General features: G+C 45.5%; 1 protein-coding gene across 1 annotated transcript in view; it reads left to right on the forward strand.

Moving 5' to 3' along the window:
- The first annotated feature begins 19352 nt into the window (after positions 1-19352).
- Positions 19353-20133, forward strand: part of LOC137545273 (vomeronasal type-2 receptor 26-like) — a 41544-nt gene continuing 40763 nt past the window's right edge. The window contains exon 1 of the mRNA XM_068266776.1: positions 19353-19437. The gene's annotated coding sequence lies outside the window, so the exon portion shown is untranslated. The remainder of the gene's footprint in view (positions 19438-20133) is intronic.

The following is a 20133-nucleotide window of genomic DNA, read 5'->3' on the forward strand; positions in this document are numbered from 1 at the left end:
CATCTACTTTTTCATCAGCTAATTTAGTGTTCCCAGGTGTCATTGCACAGGATGACATCATATATAGACAGCTTTACCAGCCAATCATTAGAGATGGCCCGAACGGTTTACATGCAAACTTATTCGTGCAAACATTGCTGGTTCACGTTCGAGATCGAACGCAAACTTTATGCGAGTTCGACCCGCCCTCTATACTACATCATTGGGTTAAACTTTGACCCTCAACATCACAGTCAGCAGACACATGGCAGCCAATCTGGCTGCACTCCCTCCTGGAGCCCTCCCCCCCCCCCTCTTATATAAGGCAGCAGCGTCAAGCATGTTCTTACTCTGTGTGCTGCAGTATTAGTGAGAGAAAGGAGAGGTTGCTGCGAGAAAGGGAAAGCTTAGTTAGGCTCTTGTTAGGCTTGTTAGCTTGCTCCTTACTGATGTTTCTAAAAAGCACCCCAAAAAAGCTCTTTTGAGAGCTAATGTACTTGTGATGTGTGTTTTTTTTTTTTGTGTGTGTGTGGCCCACTGACACTGCATATACAGCCCTGTCTGTCGCAGCTGGCCCTTGCTAATTGCTATACTGTGCCAGGCCCAGCACATTCAGTGCCTATCTTTTCACTGCACCTGTGTGTGTGACAGCTGCACATTGTAATACCAGTCCATGCATACCTTTCACTGCACCTGTGTGACAGCACGCTGTTTTATATACCAGTCACTGCATACCTTTTCACTGCACCTGTGTGACAGCAAGCAGTTTTATATACCAGTCCGTGCATACCTGTTAACTGCACCTGTGTGTGTGACAGCTGCACATTGTATTGTAATACCAGTCGCTGCATACCTTTTCACTGCACCTGTGTGACTGCACATTGTTATACCAGCAGCCAGTGTATACCTTTCACTGCAGGCCGCCCGGCAGGTCTTTTTGAGGTCATGCTATTATGATTTTGTTCGGCCCTGGACCAAAGTACAGTGTTCAGAAGGCACGAACCATCAACCCCCAAGATTGTCAGGACGTAGTTGACTATTTAACACAGAACACCTCATGTTCCATGAACCGTGACATATCTTCCTCCTCCTGCTCTGATTATGGCACCCCACTTAACACTCAGTAGGCAACCTCCAAAGTGCCATCATCCCAGGGCTCAGCGGTGTGGAAATTCTTTTGTGTGTCTGCCTCAGATGAGAGCAATGCTATCTGTACTCTCTGCCACTAAAAATTGAGCCATGGAAAGACCAAGACCTGCGTAGGGACAAATTCCTTACGAAGGCACACGATGACAAAGCACAAACTGCAATGGGATGACTACCTGAGGAAAAGTAGCACACAAAAGCAAAGCCATACACTGCAGTGGAAGATATCAGGCCGCAATTATTTCTCAAAAAAAGGCGATACCCAAACTGTACCGTGATGTTGAAAGGCAAGTGGTGACATCCCTGGCACACAGCATTTGGTCAAATGTCCATCTGACCACGGATGCCTGGTCTGAAAAGCACGGTCAGGCCTGCCCGAAGATCAAGTACGTTCCCACACAGCATCTCTGCCTGCAGGCCACTTGACTGCCTTCTCCGCCACCACCAGCAGGGTCCAGGACTCCAGGTGAATTCCTGAATTTTTAAAGAGACTCTGTAACAAATTTTTCAGCCTTAGTTCTTCTATCCTATAAGTTCCTATGCCTGTTCTAATGTGCTCTGGCTTACTGCAGCCTTTCCTAATTGCACTGTCTCTAATAAATCTTATCTCCTTTCCTCTGTCGTGTCTGTCGGGCTAAGGCTTGAATGTGTGGAATGTGCAGGGCTGCTTGTGATTGGATAGAAGCGATACACACCCTCTGCAGCCCCCCTGCACACTCTGTATGACTCACACACTCTGTTTATGTGAGCCTATCACAAGCTGGTTAGTTTGTTTGTAAACACTGCCTAAAAATGTTAATTACAAGCCAGGATTGCAGCAGAGAGTGGCAGAAACAGCACAGAGGGGCACATGAGAAAATAAGGAATAGGAATATGGTATGCTTTTTAGTGTAAGAATATTAGAGTACAGATTCTCTTTAAGGCCGCTGCTAGCAGCAGCTGCTAACAAAAACAATAACATTTTTTCTGCTGCGTGTACATGCCTGCCTAATTTTTTGGGCTGCACTGCGGCTGCAACAACAAAACAAAAGGCATGTACATGTGTCAATTCCCTTTTGTAATCGTTAGCTTGCCACGGTGAAGGGGCTTGTGTATCACAATGAAGCAACGACCGGTATATGGGTGTGTTGAGGGGCACACCTGACCCAAGATAATAAGGTTGTTGCGCCATTGTGGACGGATCAAATTCGATCAGCTGGACAGTCACTGTTGTTCTGTCATTGAGCTACCTCAGCCTGGCGACCATATGGGCTTGAAAACTGCCATGGCCTGCACTCTCGCCATGGTGCGCACCAGTCCAGCACGGCCGTCACTACGCAAACATCGTTTGCAGTGCATTACACAGTGAGTTTGGTGTGTCAGTGTGAAACAGTACACTAATTACACTACCTGATTGATGTATACACATGCAAGATGTTTTAAAGCACTTTATGCCTCCAATTTAGCAATGCAATGTGATTTCTGCCCTTAAAACCCTGCTGTGCATCAAACCGTAATTTTCCCCGGGACTTTTGGCGTGTATCCTACTCCGCCATGCCCCCTCCAGGTGTTAGACCCCTCGAAACATCTTTCCCATCACTTTTGTGGCCAGAATTAATGTTTGAAGTTTTGAAAGTTCATCTGCCCATTGAAGTCTATTGCGATTTGCAAAGTTCACATGAAGCCGAACTTTTGCGGAAGTTTGTGTTCGAGGTTCACCAACCTAAAATCGGAGGTTCAAGCCATCTCTACCAATCATTATTTAACTATCTAAAAACCCAAAATAATACAAAGGAAGGCTGTAATTGACTGTCCTTTGTAGGCTGTACTACCATGTGTGGTGCCTCCCTGCAAAAGAGACTCTTAGGTCCACAGTACCCCCCAGGACCAGGCAGGCAGCTAGTAAGCATTTCCACCACCCCCTCCCACCATGTAGCGTAGCACAGGGAACATTACATTTACCTGCTTTCAGCACCATTGGTCTCCATGCATCACAGCAGCAGCATTCTCTGCTGCCCTTTTCTAAGCTCCCGATCACATAATTCACTTTGGTCATGTGACAGGGTGCCGGTGAATAGCAGCAGAGAGAGTGTGCTGTGATGCATGGAGGAGACCCAAAGCTCTGAAAGCCGGCAGTAATATTACATGCGCTACCTGTTCCAGTGCTGCGGGTCTCCTCTAGGCATCTCAGCACACGCTCTCTGCTGCCATCCACTGGCTCCCAGTCACATGACCAATGTGAGTCATGTGATTGGGAGCTCGGCAAGGGGCATCACAGAGTGCTGCTGCTGGGATGCATGGTGATCCATGGCGCTGGATGCCAGTAAATATAACGTTCCCTGTGCTACTCTGCATGTTTCGGGGGGTGTTGTTATGCTCATGATCCTGTGTGCAGCCCGTGACGGGAGAGGATGAGGAGTGATTCACAGAGTGATAGACACAAGCCTCAGCTCCAGAGTCAAGACTGTAGTAGCTTTGTAAGGGAAAACAATGTTTTGTAGACAGGAGGAATTTTGGCATTGCTTCGCTTTGCTGTTGCTATTAGAGCACAAAGGACATTGATTCACTAAACCGTGCCCATGAAAATTCATGATTGCGCGCAAAACGCCAGCGCGGACATGCTATGAGTTATCACGGTTTAGTGAATCAAGCCCATCAGGTGATAAGGTGATTGCCTTGTCACAGTCACAGACCAGTGCACCAACCAATCAGGATATGGCAAAGTTTTGCCATACAATTTTTCCCCCCTATGTTTACCTGTTATCTTTAGTTAGTTGTGCCCCTCCTCCCCCCGTAGTACTAAAACACATTTTAATAACGTTGCACATTCCTATTACTTGTCATGTCATACCGAATTTTCCGGGCTATAAGACTCTCGTGAGAGTTGTGACCGAAGGATGCACCTAGGTATAGAGGACACAAACCGGGGGAAACACATATACAGTGGTGTGAAAAACGATTTGCCCCCTTCCTGATTTCTTATTCTTTTGCATGTTTGTCACACTTAAATGTTTCTGCTCATCAAAAACCGTTAACTATTAGTCAAAGATAACATAATTGAACACAAAATGCAGTTTTAAATTATGTTTTTTTATTATTTAGTGAGAAAAAAATCTCAAAACCTACATGGCCCTGTGTGAAAAAGAAATTGCCCCCTGAACCTAATAACTGGTTGGGCCACCCTTAGCAGCAATAACTGCAATCAAGCATTTGCTATAACTTGCAACGAGTCTTTTACAGCGCTCTGGAGGAATTTTGGCCCACTCATCTTTGCAGAATTGTTGTAATTCAGCTTTATTTGAGGGTTTTCTAGCATGAACCGCCTTTTTAAGGTCATGCCACAACATCTCAATAGAATTCAGGTCAAGACTTTGACTAGACCACTCCAAAGTCTTCATTTTGTTTTTCTTCAGCCATTCAGAGGTGGATTTGCTGGTGTGTTTTGGGTCATTGTCCTGCTGCAGCACCCAAGATCGCTTCAGCTTGAGTTGACGAACAGATGGCCGGACATTCTCCTTCAGGATTTTTTGGTAGAGAGTAGAATTCATGGTTCCATCTATCACAGCAAGCCTTCTGGGTCCTGAAGCAGCAAAACAACCCCAGACCATTACACTACCACCACCATATTTTACTGTTGGTATGATGTTATTTTGCTGAAATGCTGTGTTATTTCTATGCCAGATGTAACGGGACATGCACCTTCCAAAAAGTTCAACTTTTGTCTCGTCGGTCCACAAGGTATTTTCCCAAAAGTCTTGGCAATTATTGAGATGTTTTTTTTAGCAAAATTGAGACGAGCCTTAATGTTCTTTTTGCTTAAAAGTGGTTTGCACCTTGGATATCTTCCATGCAGGCCTTTTTTGCCCAGTCTCTTTCTTATGGTGGAGTCGTGAACACTGACCTTAATTGAGGCAAGTGAGGCCTGCAGTTCTTTAAATGTTGTCCTGGGGTATTTTGTGGCCTCTCGGATGAGTTTTCTCGGCGCTCTTGGGGTAATTTTGGTCGGCCGGCCACTCCTGGGAAGGTTCATCACTGTTCCATGTTTTTGCCATTTTTGTATAATGGCTCTCACTGTGGTTTGCTGGAGCCCCAAAGCTTTAGAAATGGCTTTATAACCTTTACCAGACTGATAGATCTCAATTACAGTACTTTTGTTCTCATTTGTTCCTGAATTTCTTTGGATCTTGGCATGTTGTCTAGCTTTTGAGGTGCTTTTGGTCTACTTATCTGTGTCAGATAGCTCCTATTTAAGGGATTTCTTGATTGAAACAGGTGTGGCAGTAATCAGGCCTGGGGGTGACTACAGAAATTGAACTCAGGTGTGATAAACCACAGTTAAATTATTTTTTTTAAGGGGGGCAATCACTTTTTCACACAGGGCCATGTAGATTTGGAGTTTTTTTTCTCACTAAATAATAAAAACCATCATTTAAAACTGCATTTTGTGTTCAATTATGTTATCTTTGACTAATAGTTAACGGTTTTTGATGAGCAGAAACATTTAAGTGTGATAAACATGCAAAAGAATAAGAAATCAGGAAGGGGGCAAAAAGTTTTTCATACCACTGTATACTAAACCTGGTGCATCCGTGGTGAAGGGGCATCTTGTGGATTATGCCAGCTTTGTGCCTCATGCCCCAGTGTACCTCTTGTGTCTCCCTGAGTCCTGCTCTGTCCCCCTTGTGTCCTCTTGTGTCTCTCGTTTTTGCCTCTCTTATAAGGAATCAGACATAAAACTTAACTATGGTCAGAAAAAAAAAACATTTACAGCTCTTTTCTACTCTGTTTTGCTTTTTGCATTTTGCGATCTAATTCCAATTGTTCCACCTCCCTCAATGTTAACACAAATTACATTCAACTGGTATAAACAAAGCTATTTTTTCCCACACGCTATGCTGAGAGACCTCTGAAAAGCATTTTATTGTTGCTGGGCATGTGGGGTTTACAGAAAAACAGTTTCTTTGATCATTGTTCTTTAAGGTACAGACAATACGGGTATATGAATGGGTTGGCGTGAGAGTTTGCTACTGTAGTGACCCAATTTTTAAAGAGACTCTGACCTCTACTGAAAATAAAAAGTTTCACTTACCTTGGGCCTCCTCCAGTGGCAAGGTCCTCCTGGCTCCTCTCCGTGTGCGTCTGCCGGGGTGTCGGGACGGCTCTTCCTGGCCCAAGGTAAGTGAAACTTTTTATTTTTAGTAGAGCTCAGAGTCCCTTTAAGTGTTTAGGGTCTATTTTTGGACAACCTGCACCATAGACACACCAGGTTTCATATTTTTTTCCCCAGGTTTTTGCCTTGTAAACCTAAATGTGTCTTATGGTCCGAAAAATACAGTGTCTAACTTTTTTGTTCCTTGTTTGCTTCTGGTTTGCTCATCAGCCATAACCTTAAGCTCTCAGTTCAAAGTTGTACTTTTCAATACTTATTGACATGTATGTTGCCATAAACTTTTGGGCCCTAGTTGTAATTAGTAATGACCAGTGACACTGCTCCTCCACATCAGTTATGAGAGAATATAACGTTAAACTCGAATTTAGAGCGAAAATGCCATTGGAAGTCAATTTGTAATAAGTTGTGATTTTTTTGCATTTTGTTTTGCAAATTTTTGTGCTAAAAATAAACATTTTATGCATTTTTGCGGTAAAAATAACAAAACAATTTCTCAAAAAGAAAATTCAATTTTCATGAAAGATTTGCGATCAACACTGCTACACATGAATGCACTAATGATATCCCACATGCAATTTAGGGAAGTCTCTTAAAATCACGGTTCAGTACATTACTCTCTCTACCTCCTTGCACAACCCAACCAGACACTCTAGCCAAATACAGTACTTCAGCTGTTTTGTTTAGTAAACCACTTAAGCCTATCTGGATGAACATTCTTGTCCAGATAGGATGAGCGCGCTCCTGCCGGCCGTTAGCCTAGCATCAATGAATGGGATTATAGATCCCATTCATTGATCAAAGTCCCCTGCAGAAAAGCCGACAGCCTCTTATTAGAGGTTGCAGTTTTTCTAAGTAAAAAAAAGTTTCTCGTCTTCATGCTTGTTCCAGGAAGTGAGATCAATTGCTCCCAGGACTTTTTGACTGTGGCCATTGTGTGGCCAAATAGTAAAACTACATCCATTTTTATTAAATAAATACAGTATTTTACATTTAAAATAAGCTGTTTACCTCCCACACCAAAAATGACCCAAATACATTTTGTAATATATTTTTTTTTTAAATTACAATAAAAAAAAAAAACATAAATAGTTACCTTAGGGTTTTAACTTTTTTAAATATGCATGTCAAAGGAGTATATTAATATAATTTTTTAAATTATAGATTTGTAAATAGTGATGGACGCAAATTGAAAAAATTCACCTTTATTTCCAAATAAAATATCGGCACCATACTGTAACGATCGGTGTAACACAGAGAGGATCTGATTACCGGTGATCTGCAGTATCACCGAGAATACAGATATATACCTGATTATTGATGATCTGCAGTATCACCGATAATCAGATATATCTCTAACCTCTGGACACCTGAGTAATATGAGTGTTTGGTGCAACAGTAATACTTTGAGGAGAGCACCCTATAGAGGGTGCTGGGCAGTACGAGATACTGCTCAGAGACAGGTTCCTTCCAAAGGCCTGAAGCTCCCCAATGGGAGGAGTCAAGCTGAGAGTGGGAAGGACCAGAGTGTGAGTGACACCAGTGGAGGGATGTCACAAACAGTCTGTGAACTATCTCTAGCTGGGGAGATAGTTCTCGAGGTCGGGCAGGCCAGGTCGTCAACACACAGACAGATAAAGTACAGAGACAGGAGACAGATGCGGAATCCTAAGACTAGCAGAGTTTGGCAACAGAGTATCAGAAATGGCGAAGTACCTAGTCAGAGATCAGAAGAGTAGTCAGAAAAGCAGAAGGTCATAACAAATAATCAACAATGCCTAGACTTGGGTGTGAGCTCCAAGATCCTCAACACCCCGGAACTGGTCTAGATGATACACAGATGTTAACAGGATTCCTAGACTAAGGTGTGAGCTCCTTGGTCATCAACACCTTGGAAACTAGTCTAGAGAATAACTCAGATAATAACACAGATAATAACACAGATAATAACAGGATTCCTAGACTAAGGTGTGAGCTCCTTGATCATCAACACCTTGGAAACTGTCTAAATAATAACACAGATAATAACAAAGATACTGACAGAAGGTCTGAGTGCTACCACATAGTGATCGCAACGCCAGACAGCAGAGAAATGACCAGCACCCAGTATATATACCTCAGCGCTCTCCAGCGCCACCCCTAAGTGCTGGACCAATGAAAACTGCTGGAATTGTCAGCTGACCGGCTTGGTCAGCTGACACCCTTCTGATTGTCATAAAGGCTCTGCCTCTCCGCGCGCGCGTCCTCCTGACCCTGTGTGGACTATCAGTCCCAGCCACACCAGACATGTGTTGTAATGTTTCTGCTGTGTTGGATGCGGAACCCGCCACCCCGCTGTCCAAGCAAGCCGCGGTTCCTCCGTGTTCAGCAGTACTGTCAGAAATATGCTTAAGCGTGCAAACATCCGCGTCTGACGCGGAATCCGCCGCCTTGTTCATAAGGCATGCGACGGTTTCATCACGCTCCGTCATGCCAGTGGATGCAGACCCACGATCGCAACCTGCCGCGTTGGAAGCGGAATCAGCCGCCTTGCTCTGAGTACCCGCGGCGGCTTTTCCGCGTTTTCTCACACATACATTGTGATAGGCACATAATTTAAATGGTGTAATAAGCAGGACAAATTGGCAAATAAGATACAAAGGTTTTAATTACGGTAGCATGTATTAAATAATGATTTTTTTTCCATTTCTTTCTTAATACTCCTGTTCAAATTGATTTAGAATAAAATAATTCTTAGCAAAATGTACCACCCAAAGAAAGCCTAATTGATGGTGGAAAAAACAAGATATAGATCAATTCATTTTGATGAGTAGTGATAAAGTTATTGGCAAATGAAGGGAGGTGAAAGTTGCTCAGATGCATAAAATGAACAACTCTGTGGGCTGAAGTGGTTAAAGTACCATTATTTGGCTAAATGTACAGTATTTAGCATTTAAGAAGCACGTTTAAGCTTAAACCCTTTTATAGCTTAAATGGTGATCAGATAAATATAAATTCAACAACCATTATGTCTTCATAATGAATTTCGATCTTCAGCTGGTCTACTCGAGATTTTTATAGATAACAGATAAGAAAATGTATTCCAACAATAACATTCTTTTTGCATGCATCATAGATCAGCTATGAAATCAGTCATCTTCTCTCAAGAGATAACAATGTTTATAAATCCTTTTTTAACACTGGGCCAAATATTCACTTACGATTGGAAGCCATTATTTTCTGCCTGAAACACTTTCATTGGAATTGGGTTGGAATCATTGTCACGTACGATGACCGCGCAGAATGGGAAATGGAAAAACTGACGAGAGTTGACCAGAAATGAAATCTGTATTGCATATACTTTTAGATTCTACTCTGACTTCAACTTAAGCAGATATGTAAATGAAATTCTCTATAACTTATATAAGTATAATTCTGATGTGGTCATAGTGTGTGGCAAATATGACCATGAGTTTGTTTTGTTTTCAAGATATAGACCTGGCAATAAAAACACGATATTCATCCTCCCTGAGTCATTTGTAGATGGCTCACGTGCCACCATGGAGCTGGAAGGTGTGATTAACTGTAGTTTGGTTTTTGTTAATGAGGAGAAAGAAATTCCAGGCCTAAAAGAGGTTTTTCGCAACGTTAACCAGTTTAATAACTCCGGAGATCCTTTACTCGAAGACATTTACTTTTTCTTTTTTCAATGTCATAATCAGGATTTCACCAGGAAAAAAAAGTGGTATCCATACGATACGATTGACTGCCCTGGCCTTATATCTCCACTCACTATTGCACAGTTTGATATTAATTATAGTTATGGAAGTTTCTACTCTATCTACTTTGCAGTGGCTTCTCTGGCATATGCCGTGCAGGAGATGCAGAGGGTGGATGGATCCAGAGGTCATGGCTACAGAGCAAAGGTAAGTAGCAGAGCTGTTATAGTTGTGAGGAAGAACGTCTATTTAGGGATGAGCAAAACTGGCCAAACAAATTTGGATGAAATTCCATCGATTTTCACAAAATTGTAACTATTTTGGTGTCCCCTGGTATAGGTAGTCAGGCATAGTTGCCCACATTATCGGTTAGCTAGGTAGGTGCCCCCAGTATAGGTTAGGTAGGTAGGTGCCCTCAGTATAGGTTATATAGATAGGTGCCTCCAATATAGGTAGTCAGTATGGTTGCCCCCAGTAAAGGTAGTTTGTATGGTTGCCCCAGTATAGGTTAGATAGGTAGGTGCCTCCAGTATAGGTTAGATAGGTAGTTGCCTCCTGTATGGGTTCGATAGGTAGGTTCCCTCAGTATAGGTTAGATAAGATAGGTAGGTGCCCATAATATAGGTTAGCTAGGTAGGTGCCCTGTGTATAGGTTAGATGGGTAGATGCCCCAAGTATAGGATAGATAGGTAGGTCCCCCAAGTATAGGTTAGATAGGTAGGTGCCACGAGTATAGGTCAGATAGGTAGGTGCCCCGAGTATAGGCACAGTGGCGGGGGGAGCGGGCATAGTGTATTTACAACTCAAATTCTGCTGGTGATCCCCTGCAGACTCTATCTCCTTTCTGTCCCAGCATCTGTCCCATTGGTAACAGCACCCCCTGAGATGACATGCAGTCACGTCATCACAGGGGGCGCCAATACCAACGTGACGAATGCCTGGGAGAGGAAGCAGATAGAGGCTGCGAATGATTGGCGGCAGAAGGTGAGTGGTAAATACACTATGCCTGCTCCCCTCGCTGCTGCGCCCCCCCTTCTGCCACTCAATCTGGTGCCCTGGGCGATTGCACTATTTGCACACCCATAGAAACGGGGCTAGAAAGATGATACATGATCTTCCAGGCACTGTGTGGTCTTGCCAATATAGGCAAGGCTACATGGGCACTTCCACATGCAAACTACATAAGATGAGTCACACGTATACAAAACCTACACCTGATAAATGATTCCCAAGGAGGGTTAGGTAAACCTGTCCCCTCTAATAACACTGTTGCACGTATGACAGCTGAAGCAGGGGTATATGCCTCTTCATGCACCCACTGCCTAAGACAATTTCTTACAAGAAACTTTCTCTCTAACTCTGGGGCCCTCCTAAAGGATGTAATGGGGGGCATAATGGAATCCCGGCACAGAAGAAAAAACATCACTCAAAATGCTTCAGTGCATGTGAATGATGTCAGCACTTTCATCACACACTATACGATTCATTCATAACAATTGGTTATGAAGAATCCTATGCTTATCACTAGCTGGATAAAAACTCCTATATTAGAGCATGGAGTTCCTGTCTGTTTCTTTGATACAATCCCATGGTCCTGTAGAGCTCTCTTTGACCTCCCTGGAGGTCAATTAAAACCACCAGGGGGCAGCGCAGCACTATTTTTAATTTATTTTTTTAAATCATGAAACGAGCCTAGGGCTCGCTACATGATAGCCGCTGTAGCCCGTCCAGAAATCCCGTTCTGAACAGGATTTCCATCAGGGCTTCCCCCGTCGCCATGGCGATGGGCGGGATGACATCACCGACGTCAGACGTCGTGATGTCAAGGGGAGTCCCGATCCACCCCTCAGCGCTGCCTGGCACTGATTGGCCAGGCAGCGCATGGGGTCTGGGGGGAGGCAGCGTGGCGCGGGGGGTAGCGGCAAATCAGTGCGGAGTGGCGGGGACCGGGAAGTACATGCAGTTAGCAAAGTGCTAGCTGCGTGTACAAAAAAAATATGCAAATCGGCCCAGCGGGGCCTGAGAAATCCCATAGCCCATGCTGAGCACGGGCTTACCGTCAGGGAGGTTAAGAACGTATCATTCTTTTTACTTTTTACAAGCACACTGTAAAGGATCCTGGACACTGATGCCGAATGACTCCTAATCGGCAGAAACCCAGAAAACACCAAGAGGTAGAAAGCTTTTTACTTTACTTACTGGTACAGGAGGTAACAAAGATAAAAATACCAGGAGCCCAAAAGTTCTGTACCCAAGGAATAAGTAAGTAACTCAGTCCCTGGTGGTTAACATTGCTTACTATGTACTTCCTGCTGATAAAACCAGGCTTCTCAACCTTGGCTTGTCATTTGCCCCACCAGTCTTCCTGATTTTTTCCTATTACCAGGAAATATATAGCTTTTTTTGTTCAGTCAAGCATACACATTCCTTCCTTAATCTGCTGTCCTCTCCAGCACCCCACATGGGGATGGGTTTTTATAGACTCAAGACCTGTGGCCTGCCTGAGTAACCCTAGCCCTTTTATTCCACCTAGTCAACCCACCATGGATGATGTTGTGTCTTGAATGCAGTCAGACTTCAAATAACTGGAAGAAAGTTTCAAGAAGGGTGATTTTTTTAACCCGTGCAGAGAGGGATGCTTTGAAGTTGTTACACCAGAATATTTCCAATACCATTTGCCCTGCTGATAAAGGACCGTGTATGAAGCAGAAATTGAATGGCAACTGTCTGATCAACAGGAGTATGAACTTGTGTCTCAGAATCCTTTACCATGTGTTTGTAAAAAAAAATGATACAGTCTTGGAGAGGGCCCTACAGGACCATATGGTTGATCAGGGTTTATTCAAAGACATACAGCCCTCCCAAGTTCCTTAAGACATTGAAAAGGCCTTTACGTAGACCTATTGTATCTGGTGTGGCGTCAATTTTGTTTCTTTAGCAATTTTCATTGATGAGGTTCTCCAACCTTTGGTTAAGGCTGTTTCTTCATGTATCTGTGATGCTAGCATGTTTTTGGAGAGCTTGCACTTTTTAAAAGTATCCTTTAAGGGTTGTCTTTTGATCACATTGGATATTATGAGTCTCTACATTTTCATTCCACATGATGGGGGTGCAGAGGTTGTAGACTGGTACTTGATGATATGTGCAGACTTGAAGATCAGAGGTTGATACTGTTGGACATTGTGGTTTATTGAAGTGCAATTACTTCTCCTATGGGGGCTTATTATGTGCAGTGCCATAGCACGGCAATAGGTCCTAATATTCTCCTGTGTAAATTTGTGCATAGGTATCTTTGAAGAGGTTTTCATTTATACTAATACTCTATTTCACCAGCTTGCTTTTTGCTAGGGGCATTTTTAGATGACATTTTTTTGCATACGGAAGGTGCCACAGGATTCCTCACGTAAGTTCATGTCCCAGTTGCATGCAACTTGTCCATACATCAAACTTACAGCTCACTGTGATACCACCAAGACTGCTCTGTTGAACACTATATTGGAGAGGAGAGGTGACTGTATGGTCACTGACTTGTATGTCAAAGAGACAGACAGGAACTCCAACCTTTAAAGAGGAACTCCAGTGAAAATAATGTAATAAAAAAGTGCTTCATTTTTACAATAATTGTGTATAAATGATTTAGTCAGTGTTTGCCCATTGTAAACTCTTTTAAATCCCTGATTTACATTCTGACATTTATGACATGGTGCCATTTTTACTGCTGGCAGGTGATGTAGATGCTGCTTGCTTTTTTTGGCAGTTGGAAACAGCTGTAAACAGCTATTTCCCACAATGCAACAAGGTTCACAGACAGGAAACTGTCAGGAGTATCACGGTCAGTGCTGCTCATCAGGATTCCAGATATCCGAACTTTTTAGGCCTATCCGACTGGATCCGGATCTGGATTCCGGATAGCTGGCCCAAATCCGGAATGCAATCTGCGGATAGTTGGTCGCATGCCCAGATATCCGCGGATATCATGATCCGGATACTGTTACCATGGAGATGACGGACGTAATTCAGCCAATCAGAGGGCTCCCAGACTAAGCCCAAGCAACCAATCACAGGGGAACCTTGGTCAGTCCCTCCTGTATATAAGGAGGGGGCCATGATGAGAGTTTTGTTCTTGCTGTGTGACAGCCACTGAGAGACAACTCCAGTGTGTTTGGCTGAAGCAAGTGCATTATCTGAGTGATAAACACCTTCTGTACACTATTGTTTTACTGTGTTGTAGTGTGCTAGTCTGTGTATAGTTTGTTAGCGTCAGTCTGTCAGTCAGTCTTTCGGCTGCAGCAGCTGCCTGTGCCTGCTAGTTAGGTCCTGTGTCTTTGTCTGTGTGCTGCTACTGTGTGTGCACACCGTCCAGGCTCCTTGTTGCTGGCTGGCCTGCTATTAGCCCTAGTAGTTAGGTAGTTAGTATTACTGTGTTATATATATTGTGTAGTGAGTGCAGTGCTATTAGTTGGTAGAGAGTGAGAGTAGTACTGTGTTAGCTGCTACTACAGATTATTGCAGTGCTGCTGTGCTGCTGGCTGAGCAGTGTCAGTGTGTCTTGTTGTACTCTGCTGTCTGTCACTCCGTGCTGATTCACAGTCCAAGCCCGCCGCCGCTAATAAAGTACAAGTACCCCGCACATCATCTGTGATGTCATCATCAACAGTCTTGTACTATGTCTGGCACTGGCAGCCGGTGGAGGGGCAGCAAGGCCAAGAGGAGAGTGAGCAACATTGCGACCTCCAGCAGTTCTGCCGCATCAGTCTCCATTCCTCCGCTACCCACTGGCCGTCCAGCTGGTAGGAGGAGTCACGCTGCAGAGACGCAGCAGCGTGTTGTGGACGTTTTCAAGCAGGGTCAGCGGCGCAAATTGGAGGAGAAAGACGCCACGCCTGTGATGCAGCTGATGGTGGATGACGAGCAGGCCAGTGAGGCCACCACCAGCCTTAGAGAAAACATTCTGAGCAAAATTGGCTTTGTGGAACAGTCTAAGATGCTGACAGTAATTGTTGGGGGGGGGGGGGGGGAGCCTGTCCATGATGTGTCAACACAAGAGGAGTTTGAGGCGGGCTCATCATCCCAGTAGTTGTTTGAGGAGGGGGAGTTTGATGTTGATGATGAGGTGAAGGACCCGGACTACCAGCGACCGGAGGGGGATGTCAGCTCTGACTCTGAGGAGGAGGAGGAGTCAGTGGGTCTGGCATGCAGGATCAATATTGCAGAGATTGGCAGGAGCAGCAGTGGGCATGGAATGCATGACCCACAGCCTGCTGCTCCATCTGCCAGTGGCACTAATACCACCAGCCCCAGGCCCCAACCACCACCGGGAGAAAATCAGCATCAACATCCCATTCTGAGCGACGTAAGGGCAAACTGCAATCCCTAATATGGCAGTTTTTCCATCTGCCCTCACTTGATAGCAAGTTTGTAACTTGCAAATTATGCCATGTGAAGCTGAGCAGAGGGTCTAACCCCTCCACTTATGGCACCTCCAGCTTCATCAACCATCTGGCCAATAAACACCAAACGGAGCATTTGGAGTTCAAGAGGCTGAAGGAAGCTGGCGCTGGCCCTTGCAGTCAGAGCACCATAACCCCCTTTGCCACTCCTGCTGACACTGAGGCCTGTTCAGGCATCCAGTCCTCCTCAGTGATCTCCTTTGCTCCCTCCTCAGCTTCCCATGCAAGCCTAAAATGCCACCACCACCAGACCCTGCTGAGTGAGTCGTTCATGGTCAGGGCTCAGCCTCCCGGCAGCCATCGCATACGCCATCTAAACGGCTTGCTTACACGGGCCATGTCCTCCCAGCTCCTCCCGTACTCGTTTGTGCAGGAGGGGAGCCAGGTGCGTGCGCTCCTGCAGTGCGCAGTGCGCAGTGCCGGATTGGCCAATCCCCAGCCGGCACGACTTCGCACGCACGGCCATCCCAGCACTGCACCGTTTTATGAAGGTCAACGTGGAGCGTGGGCTGGATCATGCGGTGGGTGCGCGTGTCCATGTGACCATGGACTCATGGTCAAGCCGGTTTGGGACAGGCTGGTACCTCTCTTTCACCGCGCACTGGGTCAGTTTGGTGGAAGGGGGTGAGGAGGGGACAGCAGCATCATCACCCCAGTAGGTGTTGCCACCCCGCAGCAGGGTCAGGGGAAGTGCAGCAGGTACCAGCTCTGATCCAGTTCCATCCGCCGCCAAACACCCCTGCCTCAGCAGCAGCGTGAAGGCCCACCACTGCCAAGCGCTGCTGCAGGTGGTCACCCTGGGGAAGAACAAGCTTATGGCAGACCACATCCTGGCCAAGCTCCGAGAGCAGGAGAGGAGTTTGCTGACCCCCAGAGGCCCCAGAGTCGGAGAGGTGGTGGCCGACAATGGGGCAAACCTAGTTGCCGCCATCCACCGGGGAAACCTCACCCACATCCCCTGTCTGGCCCAAGTCCTGAACCTGGTGGTGCAGAAATTCCTGCGCAACTACCAGGGGATGGACACTCTGTTGGGAGCGGCAAGGAAAACCGTGGGTCATTTTTGCCACTCGGGTGGTGCCACAGCATCCCTGGAAGCGGTGCAGCTGGAGCTGAACCTCCCACAGCACCGGCTCATTATAGACATTCCAACATGCTGGAATTCCACCCTGGCAATGTGTGAACGTCTGGTTGAACAGAGGCGGGCTGTCAACCTTTACCTGGTGGCCAAAGCCACCTTGGAGGCCAACTTGTCCGGGTCCGGCACCACTTACCTCACGGACATCATCCTCAGTGCTGATTGGGGAAAAATGCAGCTGGTGTGCTTGGTGCTGGCACCCTTCCTGGAGACCACCAACATGGTCAGCTGGGACCATGCGTCGCTGTGTAAGTGGGTGACCGTGGTGTGCATGCTGGAAAAGGCCCTCGATGCTCTGCTGGAAGTGGGAGAGGAAGCCTTGATCCAGCAGGAGCAGCAGCAGCCACCTGCACAGTCCACCTCTGTGCGGCAGGAGGAGGAGTTGGAGGATTTGGAGGAGTAGGAGGTCCCTGACCTTTAAGGGGGCACAGCGGAGTGCCCCCTTAAAATTAGGTTTTCAGTGGTGCGGGGGTGTAGAGAGCAGGAGGAGGTGCAGGAATCAGAGGAGGAGGACAGCACTGTCAGCAGGCCAGAAGATGATGGGTCAGCAGAGATGGCAGCCCTCTTCCCCATGGCAGCGCACATGCTGCAGTGGCTGCGCAAAGTTCCAAGGGTGAAGCAGATGCGTGCTCAGGACGACATCAGGATCACCCTGATGCTGGACCCACGGCTGAAGGGGAAGCTGGCTCAGCTCCTGCCTGTAGGAGACCCTGTGCACCAAATGAGAGACTTGCAGCGGATTCTGGTTCAGCGCTTGGAGGAAGCCTTCCCCTAGATTTCCCACCCCCTGCTGTCACAGTCCAGCCAGCACATCAGCAGGTGCCTGCATCCAGCAGCAGCAGGTGCCCAACAAACCTGCTGTCTCTGACAAAGGCGCTCTACGCCACGCCAGTACTGCTGCCTACAGAGGAGGTGCCTACAGCAGCATCCGCTCCTCAAATCCAGAACTAGCACCTGACCCGGATGGTGGCCGACTATAAGGGGTCCTACAGCGGGCTTGACACCGACACCCCTGTGGACCCCTTGGAGTACTGGGTCAAGCACCTGGATATCTGGAGCGTGCTGTCCTGCCCGCCTTCCAGCGTTATGTTGGAAAGGTGCTTCAATGCGGCCGGTGGCGTGGTCAGTGAGAAGCGCTCTTGTCTGTCCGGCCAGTCTGTGGACAGACTGACTTTTTTCAAAATGAACCAGGCTTGGGCAGTTGGTGAGTTTCTGGCCCCTGTTGTTGGCAAGAGGGGGAAATGAAGTGGCTGAGTGGGAATCACTATGCCTGCTTCACCACCCTTTACCACCACAACCTCCTGACTCCATCTTGATTAAAGAGACTCCGTAACAAAAATTGCATCCTGTTTTTTATCATCCTACAAGTTCCAAAAGCTATTCTAATGTGTTCTGGCTTACTGCAGCACTTTGTACTATCACAGTCACTGTAATAAATCAACTTATCTCTCTCTTGTCAGACTTGTCAGCCTGTGTCTGGAAGGCTGCCAAGTTCTTCAGTGTTGTGGTTCTGCTATGAACTCCCCCTTCCAGGCCCCTCTCTGCACACTGCCTGTGTGTTATTTAGATTAGAGCAGCTTCTCTCTTCTCTTTTACAAGCTGGATAAATCGTCCTCTGAGCTGGCTGGGCTTTCACATAGTGAGGAATTACAGACAAGGGCAAAGCTGTTTGCAGGAAGAAAAGAGCAGCCTGAAACTTCAGTGCATGAGAACTGCAGGGGGAAAGACACACACAAATGATCTCTTGAGATTCAAAAGGAAGGTTGTATACAGCCTGCTTGTGTATGGATGTATTTTCTATGTGTGGACATACTGTACATCAACCTACTTCCTGTTTTGGTGACCATTTTGTTTGTTTATAAACAAACTTTTTAAAACTGTTTTTAACCACTTTTAATGCGGCGGGGAGCGGCGAAATTGTGACAGAGGGTAATAGGAGATGTCCCCTAACGCACTGGTATGTTTACTTTTGTGCGATTTTAACAATACAGAATCTCTTTAAGCCAGGTTAAAAAATGTTCACAGCCGTGGTACCAACACACTAAGTGCCATGGTCAACTATGTAAACACAATAGCTGTGTAATTTTTTGGGAGGTGTCTGTGCTGTCCAAGTTGTGGGGAGGCCCGAACTGCGGCAGTACGACCGCTTCCTGGAACCTAGTCCTGATGTTAATTGACAGCCATTTTTTTTCTTTTTGGGGGGATTTTAAGTCCCCACATTATCAATTAGTGTTCTCCTTTACAAAATAATGAAGCTACATGCCTCATATACCTTTAAAAGCATTTTTAAAGCAATTTAAAGGCCACTTCCGGTTTCCCATCCGGATAGCCGAATCCGGACGCATACTGGGGTCGGATATCCGACCCGGATTCGTATCAGAAAATGTTTGATCCAGATATCCGACCCGGATCGGATAGAGGGGTATCCGGATCCGAATTAGTTCCAGATAGTGAAAACTGGTATCCAAGCAGCTCTAATCACGGTCCTCAGAGTTTCTTGTGGGAGGGGTTTCACCACAATATCAGTCATACAGCGCCCCCTGATGGTCTGTTTATGAAAAGGAATAGATTTCTCATGTAAAAGGGTGTATCAGCTACTGATTGGGATAAAGTTCAATTCTTGGCCGGAGTTTCTCTTTAAGTGTACCCGGGGCAATATGTGACATGATGAGATAAACACTTGTATGCACAGTGATAAACATATTAATAACCAGGCTGTTTATATTGCTGCTTAAAAAAGTTAATTTTTAGGCATGGAATTGACAACTTCTGTCTTGTAGGTACCTTGTCGGGAATATAGTAACCTCACCGATGAGAAAATTACAAACACAAAAGTTTTCCTGACGGAATGCAACTTCTCAGAGCAGAGGGAGATAGGAAAAGGTCAATAGTTCATGTATTTTTATTTAAGAACACTTAATAGAGGCAACAACACATTCAAACTACTTTGTAAATGTTTAAATATAAAATAAAACCATGGGATATTAAAAAAAAACGTTTTTAGGAGTAGGGTGATAAACACAATTGTTTATCTCATCTGTTTATTTTCACGCCGGGTTCACCCCCGGAATATGATAGTGAATGATGATAATGTACAGGTTACTACGGAGGGGTTGAGATCATTAAGTTTACAGCTTATGGGTAGCCAGAATTATGTTTTGAGCAGAAGAGAAGAGTAAGTAGGAGTGGTGTTGGCCCCAGGATTCCCTTCCTCTTAGCGCTCAGTGTCTGCGGTGATGCAGTTGCTCGCATCATTTTCAGGCACTGCCGTATTTTGAGTGATGGCTTCCCCTGAAGTCAGATATACAATATATACAATATTATAGAATACAATAACTTTTTTAAAGCGCTTTCCTAGCATAGAATTTAACCACTTCAGCCACCTTATGGACGAGAGGGATTTTCACATTTCAGCGCTCCTCCCTTTCATTCCTCAATAACTTTATCACTACGTATCACAACAAAATGATCTATACATTGTTTTTTTCAACACAAATTAGGTTTTCTTTGGGTGGTACCTTTTTCTAAGAATTATTTTATTCTAAATGCAGTATAATGGGAATAATTAGAAAAAAAATG

This window comes from Hyperolius riggenbachi, chromosome 1 (assembly GCF_040937935.1).
Source record: "Hyperolius riggenbachi isolate aHypRig1 chromosome 1, aHypRig1.pri, whole genome shotgun sequence".
In the NCBI taxonomy this organism is placed as follows: domain Eukaryota; kingdom Metazoa; phylum Chordata; class Amphibia; order Anura; family Hyperoliidae; genus Hyperolius; species Hyperolius riggenbachi.